The sequence below is a fragment of the Salvelinus sp. IW2-2015 genome, linkage group LG19 (assembly GCF_002910315.2).
Source record: "Salvelinus sp. IW2-2015 linkage group LG19, ASM291031v2, whole genome shotgun sequence".
In the NCBI taxonomy this organism is placed as follows: Eukaryota; Metazoa; Chordata; class Actinopteri; order Salmoniformes; family Salmonidae; genus Salvelinus; species Salvelinus sp. IW2-2015.
In genome coordinates, this window is record NC_036859.1 from 29,876,030 (window position 1) to 29,889,447 (window position 13,418).

The 13,418-nt window shown below is 42.6% G+C and overlaps 1 pseudogene; it reads right to left on the minus strand.

Annotated features, from left to right (window-relative positions):
* Positions 1-2,907: 2,907 nt before the first annotated feature.
* On the minus strand, positions 2,908-13,079 carry LOC111978916 (otolin-1-like; annotated as a pseudogene).
* Positions 13,080-13,418: the final 339 nt, after the last annotated feature.

Consider the following 13,418-nt stretch of genomic DNA (forward strand, 5'->3'; position numbering starts at 1 on the left):
CGAGGACCGCTAGCCATGGCTAACAAAGACTAGTAGCTAGTTTTCTGGCTAGTTCCAGTTATAAGGAATAAAAATAACAGATCCGTACCACATTGGGTGAGGCGTGTTGCAGGAATCCTGTGATATGGTAGAGAGAAGCAGTCCGATATGCTCTGGGTTGATATCGCGCTGTGCAAGACTGGCAGGTGTTGTCCGAGCTAAGGCTGGCTGCTGCTGGGGCAAAAAGGCGATGACCGCTAGCCGTGGCTAACAAAGACTAGAGGCTAATTAGCTGGCTAGCTCCTGATGGAAGTTCCAGTTATAAGGAATAAAAATAGCAGATCCGTACCCCATTGGGTGAGGCGTGTTGCAGGAAAGTATATTTAGTTAAAAATAGAAAGTGAGATTAAGATATATACGAAAAAGACTGGCTATTTACAAGGGATAAGACAAAGACAGATATATACGTCCTACTGCGCTGCCATCTTGGATTTGACCTGAGTCGTATTTGTAAAACGTCATATAGTAGGAGTGCTGATAGGATCAGGTCCCCGCTGTCCATGAAATCTTATTCATTATGATTTTAATGGCAACACTGATTCCAGATCAGCACTCCTACTCTGAGACACTTTATGAATACGGACCTAGACCTCCAGTAGACACACTCAAGGTTCTTCCTCACTGAAGACATTCTAACGAGCTAAAAACGTCATGGTTTTGACGAGACAATAACTGACTCCAAGTCATAGTTAGACTTTTCTGTCATGTCCAAATCTGACGGTCTAGGCAAGTTGATGCAGTGAGTTGATAAGTTAATGATGAGCAGTACAGTCACTGATAACTCTTACCCAGTCAGAACGCACACCTTCGGCCGACAAATCAAAATGTGTAGGGAATATGTAGTTTGCACATTGGTAAGATGTCACAGAAACATCAGAATGGAATGTTGATGTCTGGCCGACGTATAAACGATGTAGAACTGTAGAATTTAGAATGTAGACATTCTATATACATCTGCAAGATGTCTTGCTAACGTTCTCCATACTATATCTTCACAATGTATAATTTATATACATGCATGTGAGTCCACCATTGTAAAATAGTGTATAAAAAATTATATCATACATCACCTTAAATATTCAAAACAAAAATACGTGAAATTGAAATTAAGTTATTCCGAATGAGATAACACAACACTATTATCATGGTGCTGAGATTTTATTCCACACATCGATGTTTGGCTTTTTTCCATACCTTTTTAAATAGTTATTCTAATAATAGCCTGCTCTCCCTCAATCCAAATCCAAGGAGATGACGTCATGGAGGTCTTGGAAGGTCATAGGCCACACCTGATAACCCATCCTTGGGTGAGTCAGCAGCAGTGCTTGGGGCCACTGGTGGGGCATCATCCACAGACAGACTGGGATCCAGATTGAGGGTCTCGGTGCTCCCACACAGGCTATAGACACCGCCCGTCCTCCAGAGCCTCACAGCAAGGCTGGGACTCCTCCAGGCTGGGGCTAGGGTCTCCAGAAGACACCGCTTCCAGGAGGGGTCTTGGTCTCTGGTTAAGCCATAAGATGCCAGTGGAAAAGCATCTCTGCTGACAGTTTGGGTGGCAGTTTCAATCATGTCCACCTCACTCTCCGATGACGAGAAATCCAAATTGCTGAGATCTCTTTCGCTCTTAGGCGTTACGGATGCAGAATAGGTTGTGTTGTCTTCGCTAATACCAACCTCACTCTTTTGTAGAAGTGGGGCCAAATCACTTGTACCATCCTCACTCTTTGGCATCAGTGGGGCAGAATAGCTGATATGCTCCCCTCTTTCTGATGTGGAAGAGTCTGAGTCGCTATATTCCCCCTGATTCGCTGACCAAGATGAGTCGTTGACACTGGATGAATCACTTAGTTCTACATAGTTATCCCTGAAGATGGGAACCAGAGTAGGAGGTGAGGAATCACTTGAGTCTTCTAGTTCATCCCATGATGATGGTGTCTGTAAGGGAGTGAAGGATACCTACAGACTTCTAAGCCATGCTGTGACAAAGCCATCATTATTGAAAGGGGATGGCTTAAATCTTGCTGTTGGTCTTGTTGCATGTCTTGATGATCATTCTGTATTTCAACCTGCTTTGGATCGTTCATAACGTGCATGTCTTGTTGGTGATTTGACATGTCACCTTTTTGGAAGTCTAGTTGGACATCTTGCAGGCTGACTGACTGGGTGTCATATTGGCTGTCCAGCTGATCATCTTGGCAAGATGTTATTGGAAGGGATGGTGATTCACTGACTCTTCAGGGGCAGGATTCTCCCCATCAATCTGAGTGAAGATTGGACAATCTTTATGTCAACATAACGTTACTTCTCAAAGGTCTCACAGTAGAGAAAACTGGTAGAAATCAACTGTTTTTCTCTACCACTGTGATTGCAACAGTATTCTAGAATGCTGTAGAACTTGTAGTTTCCATGGAGATTCATGCTTCTAAAAGAGGGCCAGTGACATCACAGTGCTGCTTTGTGACATCATGTTTTCTAGGCCTTGTTTTTTTAATGAGCCAGGTGGATTTGTGCTAGTATAAACAGAGTATCAACCTGCTTTATTTTGATTTCTAGTTATATATGTCTGTGATTGGATGGTGTAACACAAATAATTATACCATGTATGTGTTTGTTTCCCCTCTACATTTGTATGAATATCAACACCATTTTAGTGTATTTAAAAATAATTTTTACATGATACTGTAGAATTAATAAAATCCCCATTCAGCCCTCCTCTTATAACTGTGATGTCCCAGTGCCCTCTAGTGGGGGAAATAACATGTAGGTTTCAGTCAGATATATTTTGGTGGTAACCATAGACTAAGATCAGTTGTGGTAAGTCTACATAGGTTCAGACCTAAACTCACAAAATTCAAGCAATTTTCATTTCAAGCATTAGTAGTGTTTTATTGCATTGTAAGAAAGTGTAAACATTGCATAAAGTGTTACAGCCTTCACCATCCAAATACAGCAAACATTTAGTCAGATTATTTTGATAGCAATAAGCAGGAACATTGTTAGTAGCAGTAGCTATATTGACAGAGATGATTTATCATTGTAGTGAAAAGAGTTTGGAGGTGATTCAGAGTCAGCATAAGTTGTCATGCAGAGGTCAATGTCATGCAGAGGTCAAGCCGGGTTCACGGGCAAGGTCGTAGGTCAGGCCATGGGGTCGGCATAGAGCTTGAAGCCGGTGAAGGTACTGTAGTCCTCGCTGCTGGAGTAAACTATGTTCCAGTCCCTCAGCGTCTCCAGACACACCTGGTCCTCTGCTGCCAGACGCAGCCGAGCCAGATTTGATGCCTGGTTGATGTCCTGGCCATACAGGGAGTCAAGCGTCCACCGCTTCTTCACACAGTTAATCACCAATGTGGCACGCAGGGGCCGGTTGCGTAGGGTGATGTGGTAGGAGGTCACGTAGACCCCCATGTGAGTGCAGTTGAACTTGCTGAGCATCAGGTACTAGTCTTCCTCCTCATTGTAGAGGATCTTGTTGAACTCGACAGGCAGGCCGGGAGGGGAATGGGACTTGCTAGGAAAGAGGCCCAAACTGAAGCCAGAGCCTATAGGAAGGCAGGTAGCCTAGTGGTTAGAGCGTTGGGCCAGTAACCGAAAGGTTGATGGATCGAATCCCTGAGCTGAAAAATCTGTTCTTCTGCCCCTGAATGAGGCAGTTAAGTTGTCACTGTTCCTAAGCTGTCATTGTAAATAAGAATTTGTTTCTTAACTGACTTGCCTAGTCAAATAAAGGTTAAATGCAAAATTCTACTTGAGTAGAATTTGATTTGTTTTAAAAAGTACTTAAATATCAAAACTAAATGTAACTGCTAAAATATACTTCAGTATCAAAAGTATAAATCATTTCAAATTCCTTAGATTAAGCAAACCAGACGACACCATTTTCTTTTTTTTTTTAAATGTACGGATAGCCAGGGGCACAGTCCAACATTTAGACATCATTTACAAACTGTCACACCCTGATCTGTTTCACCTGTCTTTGTGTTGGTCTCTACCCACCTCCAGGTGTCGCCCATCTTCCCCATTATCCCCTGTGTGTTTATACCTGTGAGAACTGTTAGTCTGTTGCCAGTTCGTTTTGTTCATTGATACCTACCAGCGGTTTTCCTCTTGCGCTTGGCCTGTCTATAGTGCCTGGTTTCTAGTTTTCGACCTTTCTGCCTGCCTGCCTACTGTCCTGTACCTTCGCCCCACTACTCTGGATTATCAACCTCTGCCTGACCTGACTCTGAGCCTGCCTGCCGTCCTGTACCTTTGCCTGCCCGTGAACGATTTAATAAACTTTTGTTATTTTGGCATTGTCTGCACCTGGGTCTTACCTTCAAACATGATACAAACAAAACGTGTGTTTAGTAAGTCCGCTAGATCAGAGGCTGAAGGGATGACAGGGGATGTTCTGTTGATAAGTACGTGAATTTGACCGTTTTGCTGTCTTGCTAAGCATTCAAAATGTAACGAGTACTTTTGGGTGTCAAGGAAAATGTATGGAGTAAAAAGTACAATATTTTCTTAAGGTAGTGAAGTAAAAGTAGTCAAAAATGTTAATAGTTAAGTACAGATACTACTTAAGCATAAAGTATTTTTACTTAAGTACTTTACACCACTACTTACTGTGGCAAGAAATTCTTTGATAGTGAAACAACAGTTTACATTCAGTCTAAGAACACTACTATTTTCTATCACTAGCATTTCGTCATGTTACTCTGTATTGTTACTCCATGATGCTAGTGGTACTACACATTACTCTGATGAAATCTAGGGAGTATTGTAGACCTTTCTCTCCCTGTCTCCCAAGTAGCCCCAGAGTACCAGGCATCCCCATGTTTCCTTGATCTCCTTTCTCACCTATCATAAGAGAGGGAGAAGGATTGGTATCTGAAACATGTCAACATATGAGGATAGATATCAGTCTCAAGCATGAATATTCTATTTTAGATCAAAGTTAGCGATTTGATAAAAAAACAGCACCAGATAGTGACGTATTCAGGAATGAGATAACAGATAGCATAGCAGCTCACACTTTGGACTGTAAATGTATAAACCCAGATTACATCCTTTAACAGTTGTATATGAGAATTGGCAAGCTTACCTTTATCTCCTTCCAGTCCAGTTGCTCCAGCCATTCTATCCAGTCCACAAGTTCCCATGAGTCCAACAACCCCTTCTCTCCAGGTAAACCTGAAAGAAGACAGGGAGAAGGAGGGTAATAGCGGAGGGATGGGGATATGAGGAGATATTTATGAGAACATACCATGAAGACAATATAACTGCAAGCACACCACCTACAGTCATGGTCACAAGCCACTACAGTACTATGTATACTTTTAGTCAATCTATACTGAAATAAACACAATTTATATTATTTAGTCTACCTGGAAGTCCCTTCTCTCCTCCCGGCCCTCGGGTCCCCTCTCCCCCTGGGGCCCTTCTCAGACAGGCAGCACTGGCAGACGTGAAGCATTGGCTGTAGTCAAGGGTGTAGTTCCCATATGGAGTAGGTGTTGCTCGCGTTGGTGGTGCTGTCAGTGTGCGACAGGGAGTAGGCGTCTATCATGGTATCCTCAGTGGTCTCCCCAAAGCCCAGGCTGCTGGATGGGGCTGTGGTGGTCTGCCTGAAGCCCATACTTACCTTTAAATGAAACGGTTTGTTGTTCACTCCATTCCCTGCATTTGGTGATTCTAACAACAAACCCCTCCCCTTTTATTGTGTCTGCTAGCCTCTTGCCTCAGCTTGACCAATGAGACGAGACCAAGGGACAAATATACTGGGGATTATGAGGAAGGGTGGGTCGGCATGGACACAAGCTGAAAACCTGAGGAATATGGTAATGAAGCTCTAGGATAACATAGGACACAGGACATTATTTTCCTTTGTGATATGATGTTCTATATGGCTACCACAAACACACGTGCATGAGCACACAGCCCCACACACACCACAGAGTTAGTAATACATTATACCCTACACGAGATGGATCAGGACCATACTGTCAGGCATCAGGACGACCACACCACGCTGGCAACACCTCAAAGGGGAAGGGTCCTAAACACAACAGCAGCGAGAGGGATGATATACGATATATATACAGTTGAAGTCAGAAGCTTACTATATACATTATCCAAATACATTTCAACACAGTTTTTCATAATTCCTGACATTTAATCCTAGTAAAAAATTCCCTGTCTTAGGTCAGTTAGGATCACCACTTTATTTTAATGAATGTGAAATGTCAGAATAATAGTAGAGAATTATTTAGTTCAGCTTTTATTTCTTTCATCACATTCCCAGTGTTTTAGAAGTTTACATACACTCAATTCGTATTTGGTATCATTGACTTTAAATTGTATAACTTGGGTCAAATGTTTCAGGTAGCCTTCCACAAGCTTCCCACAATAAGTTGGGTGAATTTTGGCCCATTCCTCCTGACAGAGCTGGTGTAACTGAGTCAGGTTTGTAGGCCACCTTGCTCGCACACGCCTTTTCAGTTCTGCCCACAAATATTCTATGAGATTGAGGTCAGGGCTTTGTAATGGCCATTCCAATAACTTGACTTTGTTGTCCTTAAGCCATTTTGCCACAACTTTGGAAGTATGCTTGGGGTCATTGTCCATTTGGAAGACCCATTTGCGACCAAGCTTTAACTTCCTGACTGATGTCTTGAGATGTTGCTTCAATATATCCACATAATTTTCCCGCCTCATGATGCCATCTATTTTGTGAAGTGCACCAGTCCCTCCTGCAGCAAAGCACCCCCACAACAAGATGCTGCCACTCCCGTGCTTCACGGTTGGGATGGTGTTCTTTGGCTTGCAAGCCTCCCCCTTTTTCCTCCAAACATAACGATGGTCATTATGGCCAAACAGTTCTATTGTTGTTTCATCAGACCAGATGACATTTCTCCTAAAAGTACGATCTTTGTCTCCATGTGCAGTTGCAAACCGTAGTCTGGCTTTTTTATGGCGGTTTTGGAGCAGTGGCTTCTTCCTTCGCTTAGCGGCCTTTCAGGTTATGTTGATATAGGACTCGTTTTACTGTGGATATAGATACTTTTGTACCCGTTTCTTCCAGCATCTTCACAAGGTCCTTTGCTGTTGTTCTGGGATTGATTTGCACTTTTCGCACCAAAGTACGTTCATCTCTAGGAGACAGAACGGGTCTCCTTCCTGAGCGGTATGGCAGCTGCGTGGTCCCATGGTGTGTATACTTGCGTACTATTTTTTGTATAGATGAACGTGGTACCTTCAGGCATTTGGAAATTGCTCCCAATGATAAACCAGACTTGTGGAGGTCTACAATTTTCTTTCTGAGGTCTTGGCTGATTTCTTTGGATTTTCCCATGATGGCAAGCAAAGAGGCACTGAGACTGAAGGTAGGCCTTGAAATACATCCACAGGTACACCTCCAATTGACTCAAATTATGTCAATTAGCCTATCAGAAGCTTTTAAAGCCATGACATAATTTTCTGGAATTTTCTAAGCTGTTTAAAGTCACTGTCAACTTAGTGTATGTAAACTTCTGACCTACTGGAATTGTGATACAGTGAATTATAAGTGAAATAATCTGCCTGTAAACAATTGTTGTTAAAATGACTTGTGTCATGCACAAAGTAGATGTCCTAACCGACTTGGCAAACCTATAGTTTGTTAACAAGAAATTTGTGGAATGGTTGAAAAAACAAGTTTTAATGACTCCAACCTAAGTGTATGTAAACTTCCAACTTCAACTGTACATATGAGATGGGTGGTGCAATATTTACACACAATTAAAGTGACTAAGATACCGTAGAATAGTGTACAGTACTTCACCGAGTACAGTTTATACATATGAGATGAGTAATGCAAGATATGGAGACATTAAAGTGGCTGGTGTTTCATTTCCTTAAAGTGGCCAGTGATTCCTAATCTATGTCTGTAGGCAGCAGCCTCTGATGTGCTGGAAATTACTGTTTAACAGTCAGTGGTGCAGTATAGAATACAATACAGTATATACATATGAAATGGGTGATGCAATATGTAAATACAATTTAAAAGTGACTAAGATACCATAGAATAGTGTAGTGTGCAGTTTATACATACAAGATGAGTAATGCTAGATACGGAAACATTATTAAAGTGGCTAGTGATCCATTTCTAAAAGTGGCCAGTCATTCCTAATCTGTGTCTACAGGCAGATGTGCTAGTGATGGCTGTTTAGCAATCTGATGGCCTTGAGATAGAAGCTGTTTTTCAGTCTCTCGATCCCAGCTTTGATGCACCTGTACTGGCCTCGCCTTCTGGATGATAGCGAGGTGAGCAGGCAATGGCTCAGGTGGTTGATGTCCTTGAACATCTTTTTGGCCATCCTATGGCATCGGGTTCTGTAGGTGTCCAGGAGGGTGGGAAGTTTTCCACCGGTAATGCGTTGGGCAGACCGCACCACCCTCTGGAGAGCTTTGCGGTTGTGTCGGTGCAGTTGCCGTACCAGGCGGGGATACAGCCTGACAGGATGCTCTCAATTTTGCACCTGTAAAAGTTTGTGAAGCTTTTTGGTGTTCAGCCAAATTTATTTTGCCTCCTGAGGTTGAAGAGGCGCTGTTGTTATGGGTTAGATAGAATGATTCATTGTGCAAAATGTATTTGTAGCCGGAGGCTAAGTACATACAATGACAGAATGTTTGCATAAGATCCCTGTTTGCATAAGAGTGTGCCTGTCACGCCCTGACCTGTTTCCCCTGTTTCACCTGTTCCTGTGATTGACTCCACCCCCTCCAGGTGTCACTTATTTTCCCCAGTGTATTTATCCATGTGTTTCCTGTCTCTCTGTGCCAGTTTGTCTTGTATGTTAGTCAAGTCAACCAGTGTGTTATTCCCGTACTCCTTTTGCTATTCTGTTTTTGATAGTCTTCCTGGTTCTGACCCCTACCGTCATGGTAACTCTGTGGCAATATGGACAGTCTCAACGAAGTTATTGCCTTGTGTGTGGTGATAAAGTATGTACTGATGTTTAAATTCATATGTTCCTTTCCCCCTTCTGAGAATGAATTGTACTATGTGAAGGGTTGAAACTCAATGACAACGGAGGTCATTTACAATGTAATGTACTAAGTATAAGAAAGTATTTCCTTTACCCTCTTTTTCCTCATGTTAATGCTTGTTTTATGAAAATGCTTGTCAGTAATTTTCTATTAGGTTGTGTCATGACGTTGCCTGCGTGGGTATAGCAAACCCCATCCCCCTCTCCCTGCCTCCCCCTTTCCTCCTTCAACCCATGCTGTGATCACAGAGAGACGTTGTAAATTCCTGAGGATCTCCTCATGGCTAAACAGTATTAAGACAGAGGGTAAACTTTCAGGACAAAGGAATTCTCTTCCACCTCACAGAACTTGAGGTACGAACATATTTCATRTTCCTGCMMAAGTAGGAAAGATYGGTGRASAKYCYAGCTATKAACMKGTCCATTKGTCMCCAYGTGRGAAWCTCABGWGAGACTGTGGGACCACATTACCATACCGCTGTTTATATAATAACCTCAGATATGAGGTTTACATCTGTKTGTTGTATAAAAYGAATGAGTGAGTATGATACTGTTTGTATAATTGTGTAATATGATTTTGAACTGTTTAATGAAGGAAAATACAACTCCCCTGTCTCTTATACACATCTAGATGTGTATAAGAGACACATGTGTAAGGATTAGCATGTCAATTGTTATAGTTATGGACTCTGTAGTGAATTCTTAGTCGAACGCAACTTTCCCTTTGTCTAACAGCCGCCATGCCGGTTTAGCCCACTAGGGCATATTCCTCCCACCATTTCATGTAACTATTTTAAGTTTGTTTGTTTATGCATTTCTGTGAATTAATTAGTTAGTAATAAATAAATGATTTAAGACAATTGATGTATGGATGACTCATAGTGAAGACTGGGTTCGTGCAGATCAGCGATTTACGACGTTTGGAATGAGACTGACGTAAGGTAGAGTAAATAAATCATTAATTAGAAGACCATTGATCAGATATGAAAATATCTGAAAGGTTATATTGGGAAATTATAACTTTGTAATCTAATAACTTTCCCTGGTGCCCTCGAATTCATAGTTAATTAGTTACGTTATTACTCAAGTGATCGCGTAATCCCTAATTATAGGAATCTATGACAAAAACTATGTCTTCAATTTAACGATAGCAAAGACACAACAGTTGATAGGGAGGAAATATTGTGGAAAATTACATGATTAGTCATGCTACATCATGGCCCGGTCCTAGATGACTTTGTAGAGTGGTGTGAGGAATCACACTTGGTCCTCAATACCAACAAGACCAAAGAGATGTGCATAGACTTCAGGAAGTGAACAACACCTACCTCTGCAACATCTATCAGAGGTCAGAATATAGAGATAGTAAAGGAATACAAATACCTCGGTGTCCTCTTGGACAATAAGCTTCAGTGGAGTAAATGTACAGACCTGATCTACAAAAAGAGCCACCAGAGAGTGTACTTTCTCAAAAAGCTGGGATCTTTTAATGTAGACTGTACTATACTGACTCTGTTTTACAAATCTTTCATTGAGAGTATTTTAACTTGTTGTATTGTTTGTTGGTTTGGCAATGCCACTGTCAGCCAGAGAAATATGCTGAGAAGGATTATCACCACAGCAAGCAAGGTACTTGGAGTCAATCAGACAGGACTGGATGAGATCTTTAATGTCAGGGCCCTCTGCAAGGTACTTGGAGTCAAACAGACAGGACTGGATGAGATCTTTAATGTCAGGGCCCTCTGCAAGGTACTTGGAGTCAAACAGACAGGACTGGATGAGATCTTTAAGGTCAGGTTCCTCAGCAAGGTACTTGGAGTCAAACAGACAGGACTGGATGAGATCTTTAAGGTCAGGGCCCTCTGCAAGGTACTTGGAGTCAAACAGACAGGCCTGGATGAGATCTTTAAGGTCAGGGCCCTCTGCAAGGCTCACAAAATCATTTTAGACCCAAGCCACCCCCTGTACCCTGACTTTGAATTACTCCCCTCTGGGCGCAGGTATAGGGCCCCCCTCAGCAGGAAAAATAGAACGAGACAATCATTTGTGCCAGGTGTGATATCCCTCCTAAATAGCTTGGGCTAATGTTCCTATCGACTCAGTAAGGCCAGCAGGCTAGTCTTTTTTTAGAAAATGTTTTATTTGTATGTAACTGTTATGAAAGTTGTATTGTCAATTTTGTTTTGTATTTAAACGCCACTTTAAACGTGTACATGACACTGCAACAAAATGTCCCTATGGGGACAATAAAGTCAGAAAGTAAGTATGCTATCCCGTGTTTTACTGTTTTAAAGAATTGTCTCTTGTTATATGCTAGTGTTTTTTCTAACCTGATACAAACGTGTCTTTGTGGGACTTAGTCATAAGACTGGGCGTATAAATAAGGTCCACTTGGGTGCGACCGCAGCATGTGACATCGCGTGGGTTTACTATCTACAGAAGGTCACATGTATGGAAACTTGCAGAAAGGAGCACATTATAGTGTTTTGCTGTTGTGAATGCAGTTAGACGGTTGAGCCCTCAGGCTATCAACCTTGTGCTGTGTTAAGTCCGCACAGAAAACCTATTACCTTTTACACACTATCTGCTGACTGCCACGTATACAGAAAGGGGTTGTATTTTCTCTATAAAAGCAGAGACCTGGCTATGTTTGTTAAGCTTTCAACTCTGAACCATTCTTGGTGATGGTTGATTTGCTTCATTTTTGCAAATGTTATAATAAAGTGTTATTTGAAAGAATCTGCAGTCTCTCTTCCCTTTGATTAGATATTCCACGAAAAGTAGTGAAAAGAGTTTGGAGGCGATTCAGTCAACATAAGTTGTCAGATAAAGCTCATGCAGAGGTCAAGCCGGGTTCACAGGCAAAGTCGTATGTCAGGCCGTGGGGTCGGCATAGAGCAGGAAGACGGTGAAGATGCTGTCGTTCTTGTTCTGGAGTAGACCTTTCTCTCCTTGTCTCCCAAGTAGCCCCGGAGCACCAGGCATCCCCATGTTTCCTTGATCTCCTTTCTCACCTATCATAAGAGAGAAGGATTGTTATCTGAAACGTGTCACCACATGAGGTTAGCAATCAGTCCCCAGCATGAATACTCTATTTTAGATCAAAGTTAGCGATTTGATAAAAAACAGCACCAGATAGTGACGTATTCAGGAATGAGATAACAGATAGCACAGCAGCTCACACTTTGGACTGTAAATGTATAAACCCAGATTACATGCTTTAAAAGTTGTACATGAGAATTGGCAAGCTTACCTTTATCTCATTCCAATCCAGTAGCTCCAGCCATTCCATCCAATCCAGGAGGTCTCATGAATCCAACATCCCCCTTCACTCCAGGTACACCTGAAAAAAGACTGGGAGAAGGCGGGGAAGAGCAAAGGTATGGGGGTTGGGGATATGAGGAGATATTTAGGAGTACACACCATGAAGACAATATAACTGCAAAAACACCACACACAACCTACTGTCATGGTTACTAGTCACTACAGTACTATGTATACTTGTATTCAATCTATAGTGAAATCAACACAATTTATATTGTGTGTCGTCCAGGGTGTAGTTCCCCAGACCGGCCCCAAGGGGCACCATGGCATCTGTGTGGAATTCTATGGAGTAGGTGTCGCTCGTGTTGGTGGTGCTGTCAGTGGGCGACAGAGAGTAGGCGACCGTCATGGTATCCTCGGTGGTCTCCTCAGTGCCCAGGCTGCTGGATGGGGCCGTGGTGGTGGTGGTCTGCCTGAAGCTCAGACTGTGTTGTGCGACACCTCCTCCCCTTCTGAGCACTGACTAAAACGAAAAAAGTTACCTCACATGAAGCGTTCAGTGCTTACCTTTCAATGAAATTGTTTGCTGTTCACTCCATTCCCTGCATTTGGTTGTTCTAACAACAAACCCCTCCCCTTTTATTGTGTCTGCTAGCCTCTTGCCTTAGCTTGACCAATGAGAGGAGACTAAGGGACAGATACACTGGCGAATATGAGGAAGGGTAGGTCGGCATGGACACAAGGTGAAAAACTGAGGGACATGGTAATGAAGCTCTAGGATAACATACAACACAGGACGTTCTTTCCTTTCACCTGGTGTTTCTGTGATGTTCTACATGGCTGCCAGCACAACACACACACACACACACACACACACACACACACACACACACACACACCACACACACACACACACACACACACACACACACACACACACACACACACACACACAACACAACACAGAGGTTAGTAATACGTCATACCCTACATGAGATGGATCAGGACCGTACTGTCAGGCATCGGGATGGCAGCACCACACTGGCACCACCTCAACGGGGAAGGGTCCTAAACACAAACCGCAGAGGGAGGGATGAATGT